Source organism: Scyliorhinus canicula, chromosome 9 (assembly GCF_902713615.1).
Source record: "Scyliorhinus canicula chromosome 9, sScyCan1.1, whole genome shotgun sequence".
NCBI lineage: Eukaryota > Metazoa > Chordata > Chondrichthyes > Carcharhiniformes > Scyliorhinidae > Scyliorhinus > Scyliorhinus canicula.
Window position 1 is genome coordinate 60,962,201 of NC_052154.1, and position 6,000 is coordinate 60,968,200.

A 6,000-nucleotide genomic window follows, 5' to 3' on the forward strand; every position below is an offset into this window, starting at 1 on the left:
TAAAGATTGAAATCCAAGAATTCTTAAATGCTCCTAAGGTATTCCCCTCATGTCTTCCATTTATCTGGCAACATGTCTTTGCATTCTCATGGGGGCTGGTTTAGCACAGGGCTAAAGAGCTGGCTTTTAAAGCAGGCCAGCAGCACGTTCAATTCCCGTACCAGCCTCCCCAAACAGACGCCGCAACGTGGTGACTAGGGGCTTTTCACAGTAACTTCATTTGAAGCCTTCTTGTGACAATAAATGATTTTCATTTCGTTTTTCTATAAGCTGTACATCCCTCTGAAAGTGTGGATTCCAAACTGTAGATTCATTCTCCAGATGTGAGCGTACCAGCTGCTTATAGAATTTAAGATAAATACCAACATCCCTACTCAAAAAGGCTGCGTTCAATGCTCATAAAATATTTTCTGCCCTGTGTTCTGGAGTTTAAAAAGGATAGCCTCAGTAACGGTATCCATGAAACTATTGGGTTGTCACAAAAGCTCTCCTTGTTCACTAATGATCCTTAGTTAAGAAAATCAGCTGCACTTGGCTGTTCGGGCAATTCTGGAACCACAGCCATGTGGCTGATTCAAATTTCCTCTGAAATGGTCTAGCAAGCCACTCAGTTATATGGAACTGCTACAAAAAGATTATAAAGAAATAAAACTAAATGAGGCATCTGGCATCGGCATGGACATCAGAAATGACAATGGCGTGCCCAGCGCTGCCAACCCTGCAAATTCCTCCTAACATCTGCGGGTATCCGCCAACGGAGATCTACCCTGTGGATCAGACAGCTCGACGCAATCATACTGACGGAATCGTACCGGATAGACAAGTATCTCAGACACCACCACCACCCTCTCTGGGTATGTTCTGTCCCATCGATAGGGCAGACGCAGTAGAGGTGGCAGCACAGTGGTATACACTGACTCCAGGCCCCAACCAAAGATCATGGCAGCAGGTCAAACATAGGCAAAGAAACGTGGTGCTCACAACCACCCACCTCTCTCCTTCAGCTGGTGAATCAGCAGTCCTTCATGCTGAGGCACCACTTGGAAGAGACACGGAGGGTGGCAAAGATGTACTCAGGATGGGGCACTTCAATGTCCATCATCAAGAAGGGGTTTGGTAGCACCACTATCGACTGAGCTGGCCGACTCCTGAAGGACGGATGTGCCTGCGATACCTGTGCCTCAGCACAGCCCTGGCCCCTGGGTGGAGTGGGGCTGTGAGCCCACAAGGTACTGCCCGAGGCAGGAGTGTGATTAGCTGAGCTGGGCACTGCAGCAGGCTCGGCCCCGCGTCTTATTTTGTCCCTTTAAAGTTTCCGCCGGGTTTTGCGTTAGAGGCACGAACTGTGAATGAAGCAGGTTTCGAGCGTGTGGCGGAGAGGAAAAGGACCAACTCGCAAACCCTTCTCAGCTCTATATAACAGCTGGACTTTGGTAAAGATTCCGGGTTCAGGCTGTTCCACAGGTTTCAATTTCCCAGAAGGTGAGACACATTGTAACTCCTGATCTGTAGGGTTGCCAACTCTGGTTGGAGATTTCATCTGACAACCTTCCGCTTCCTTCAGCATTCCCCAGTCACATCCCTTCTCCAATATTCTTAATTTCCAATACTCTAGAGTGTAAAAAATAAAGCGTAAGTTTTCTCCCGGGTTCTTCGCTAGGCTCCCGGGCAATCCGGGAGAGTTGGCAAGTCTAGACTGTTCCTGAGAGGGAGCCAGTCGCGTTAAGCACAGCGGCACAATTGATAAGCGAGATAGCCAGGCACCGCTCACACTGACCCCTGTGTACCTGCCCCGCTGCTCCAGCCACTCACAGGCTGGCCAAGGACTGTCCCACTTTGGCTCTCACCTTGTCCCGGGCTCTGCTACTGTGGCACTGACCCTGAGGGCTGTAGCTGGACGGCTTTCCGCGGTACACAAACGCCTACATTTCCACTGACATCACTCCTAGCCCAGCCCCGAAGCAGAACTTATTGCAGCAGTGCCTCTCACACATGGTCTGGAAACCTCCTTGCCCAATTGTTTAAGACAAATTAAACTGCTGATAATTGGCCCAAAGGTTCCCCCAAGGTGGGGACAGAGAGGGACATTCATCCAGGGGTTCACACCCGGGGAAGGTCCCTTATCCAAACTCTGCTGGATGGGGAAGCATTATGTGGAAGGAAGGGGGGGGGGGGGGGGGGGGCAGACTGATCACAGGATCAAATCTAACTGGGATGCCCCCTCCCCACCATTCGCTCAAGGTCCTGAATGTTTGCAACTCCTGGGTAGATTGCCAGCTAACAGTGCTTGCGAGAGTTAGAAACTTCAAACTATCAGGAGAGGAAACGGGAGGGGGATTGGGGGGGGGGGGGGGGTGGATGACATTCAAGAAAAGTTAGAATTGAGAGCGCTGAAACTAATCCCATAATCAGGTAAAAATTGGACAATTTTTTTATGAAACCAACATAAACAATAATATTACTACATTATTGCAAAATAATCATTTTTTTCTGGTTCTACCCGTTTTCCCCTCAGCATGTGGTGAGCTGCTGTGCCATTTTCTGATATAGATTGATTAATGAAACGTGCATGCAGAAATGTCGTCAACTAAAACTCACTTGATAGCTCTCCTGTATCTTTACATTGTTTTTTTTTAGTCAAAACCAACATTGGGAGCAACCTCGGATTTTGTTCTGATTCCCGCGCTTATTTGGCACGTTTGTGTGTGTGTGTCGCGCTTGTGTGATATTCAAATTGTGGTGGTCTTGTTTGAAGAGGAATTTTCCTCAAACAAAACAAATTGGCTGTTCAGTGATGTTTCATTTGGCATTCTGGTGATGATGTGAATTAGATTATCTACTGCAATTATAGTGAGTCCTGTTGTGGCAGCTACCAGGGTGGTTAATTTCTCACTAAGATTCTTTGAGATTCCTTGTATTTGGAGAGCGTTGAGTGACCGGGGGCAGTAAATTGAACCAAAGGCATGTTGTTCGATGGTGGCCAGCTGTTATGACAGTTTGCGTTTGAAACATTGTTTGTGTTGGCCGAGTTTGTACAAGCTAAATACACAATTTGAATAACATCACTGGCAGCTTCATTCAATGGGAAAAGTCTTTTCTTTTGTCTTGTTTGAGGCAGTGTGTTGATGTTTTTCCATTTTTCTTACGAGTGGAAGGGTAAGTAGATTGTACTAAAAAAAAAGCACCTCTCCACACCTTGCAAGTGTTTTTGCCACGCACCCCAATAGCTACACGCACTCTGCAGCTTGTAAATAGCAGTTTTCTGTTGTAGGACATACATCCAGGCAACCTTTTAAAAAATGTCTTAGGTCATCCATAAAATCATTTCTCTGGCTGAAACTCTGTCATTTTGAACATAGTAGAACAGTTTAACATAAGCTACCCTATTTGTTTTGAACTTTTTTCCCTAATTTCTCCACAGGCTACAAGATTCCAGATCTAAACCATGCTGTCCTGGAGGCTAATTTCCCTCCCTCCTTTACTCCATGCAATCCTTAATATTTGGCAGCACGGTAGCATGGTGGTTAGTATAAATGCTTCACAGCTCCAGGGTCCCAGGTTCGGTTCCCGGCTGGGTCACTGTCTGTGCGGAGTCTGCACGTCCTCCCCGTGTGTGCGTGGGTTTCCTCCGGGTGCGCCGGTTTCCTCCCACAGTCCAAAGATGTGCGGGTTAGGTGGATTGGCCATGCTAAATTGCCCGTAGTGTCCTAAAAAGTAAGGTTAATGGGGAGGTTGCTGGGTTACGGGTATAGGGTGGATACGTGGGTTTGAGTAGGGTGATCATTGCTCGGCACAACATCGAGGGCCGAAGGGCCTGTTCTGTGCTGTACTGTTCTATGGTCAATGCGGTGTCCTAATTGCACAGGTTTTGGGAAAATAATTGCATATTGTCTCTCTTTTGCTGAGAAAACTAATTCAAGGACCAAAGTCTGCACACACAAAAGAAAAACTTTGAATGAAAAATGGCAGCAACTCAGTAAAATGGGGCCTCATGAAAAGCATCTGATATTATAGGGACATTTTTACCATCTATCCTTGACCCATGGTGACTGATAGTATTGTCCTGTGTTGTGCAATTGATGTGACCATCAATTCACTTGGAACACGATTGGAAGTAAACTGTGCTTTTAATAGTCTGCCTGCGACCAGAAGAACTGAGGGCAGGCTCACACGGCTGCAGCACTTTATACTTCTGGTAGTGGGAGGGGCCATGGGCAGAGCCGAGGGTGGAGCCCTGTACAAGCTCCTCATCTCCCCCTATGGGCAGAGCCGTGCAACGGCTCACAGACAGAGCCCACAAGGACACAATACCATACAATACAATACAGTGTGAATTATATTCACCACATTCACCCCCTGTAAAAAAAATCAAGTCCGGCGGAGGCGACAGGTCTACAGATTGAGCCGGTCCGGTGGCCGAGTCGTCGTTTGGGATCGGCGAAGCACCGGGGTTGCAGCCTCTTCGGGTGGCTGGATGGTGACGGTCGGTGTGGGTATGGGGGTGGACTCTGGGGGTGTTTCGGTCCGAGCTCTGCTCCTGACCGGTGCGACGGGCGAAGGGGGGGGGCGCAGGAAACCTATAGGCGCGGGGGCGGGTAGAAAACCTATAGGCATGGGGGCGCAGAAGGTGGGGGGTTGGGTGGGATGTAGTGTGAGGGGTACCTCGGCGGTGGTGGTGGTAGTGGTGGATCCTGCAGGCACCAGGTCCCGGAGGGAAACGGTGTCCTGACGGCCGTCAGGGTATTCAATAAAGGCGTAGTGTGGGTTCCAGTGTAGCAATGGTACCCTCTCTACTAGTGGGTCCATTTTGTGTGTCCGGACGTGCTTCCAGAGGAGAACCGGGCCCGGTGTCCTCAACCAAGATGGGAGCGAAGCCCCCATGGTAGTGCCCCTAGGGACAACAAATAGTCGTTTGTGAGGGGTCTGGTTGGTGGCGGTGCACAGGAGAGACCTAATTGCATGGAGCGCGTCGGGGAGGACCTCCTGCCAGTGGGAGGTCGGGAGATTCCTGGACCGGAGGGTCAGTAGGACAGTCTTCCAGACCGTCGCGTTCTCCCTCTCCACCTGCCCATTCCCTCTGGGGTTGTAGCTGGTAGTCCTGCTCGAGGTGATGCCCTTGTCGAGCAGGTACTGACGCAGCTCATCACTCATGAAGGACGAACCCCTGTCGCTGTGTACGTAGCTGGGGAAGCCGAACAGGGTGAAGACACTGTGCAGGGCTCTGATGACTGTGTGGGAGGTCATATCAGGGCATGGGATGGCAAAGAGGAAGCGGGAGAATTCGTCTATGACGTTGAGGAAGTACACATTTCGATTGGTCGAGGTGAGTGGCCCTTTGAAATCGATGCTCAGGCGTTCAAAGGGCTGGGATGCCTTTACCAGGTGGGCCTTGTCTGGTCTATAGAAGTGCGGTTTGCACTCCGCGCAGATCGGGCAATCCCTGGTGATGTCTTTTACCTCCTCGGTGGAGAAAGGCAGATTTTGGGCTTTGACGTAGTGGGCGAGCCGGGTGACCCCCGGCTGGCAGAGGTCGTTATGGATAGCCTTCAGGCGGTCGTCTTGCGTGCTGGCGCAAGTGCCGCGGGACAGGGCATCTGGGGGCTCGTTGAGCTTCCCCGGTCGATATATGATGATATAATTATAGGTGGAGAGTTCGATCTTCCACCGCAAGATTTTATCGTTTTTTATATTGCCCCTTTGCGAGTTGTCGAACATGAAGGCAACCGATCTTTGGTCGGTGATGAGGGTAAACCTCCTACCTGCGAGGTAGTGCCTCCAGTGCCGTACGGCTTCCACAATGGCTTGAGCTTCTTTTTCGACTGAGGAGTGTCGAAGTTCCGAAGCGGAGAGGGTCCGGGTGAAGAAGGCGACTGGTCTCCCTGCTTGGTTCAGAGAGGCAGCGAGAGCGACCTCTGAGGCGTCACTCTCCACCTGAAAGGGGGCGGATTCATCCACCGCCCGCATGGCGGCTTTGGCGAAGTCCTCCTTGATGCAGTTAAA

The 6,000-nt window shown here is 50.2% G+C and overlaps 1 protein-coding gene across 4 annotated transcripts in view; it reads right to left on the minus strand.

The window, feature by feature from the left end:
* dpep2 (dipeptidase 2) overlaps nucleotides 1-2,078 on the minus strand; it is an 82,984-nt gene extending 80,906 nt beyond the window's left edge. The window contains exon 1 of one of the 4 annotated variants that reach the window (XM_038806754.1): nucleotides 1,848-2,078. The gene's annotated coding sequence lies outside the window, so the exon portion shown is untranslated. The other 3 variants (XM_038806751.1, XM_038806753.1, XM_038806752.1) reach the window with 3 other exon arrangements.
* Nucleotides 2,079-6,000: the final 3,922 nt, after the last annotated feature.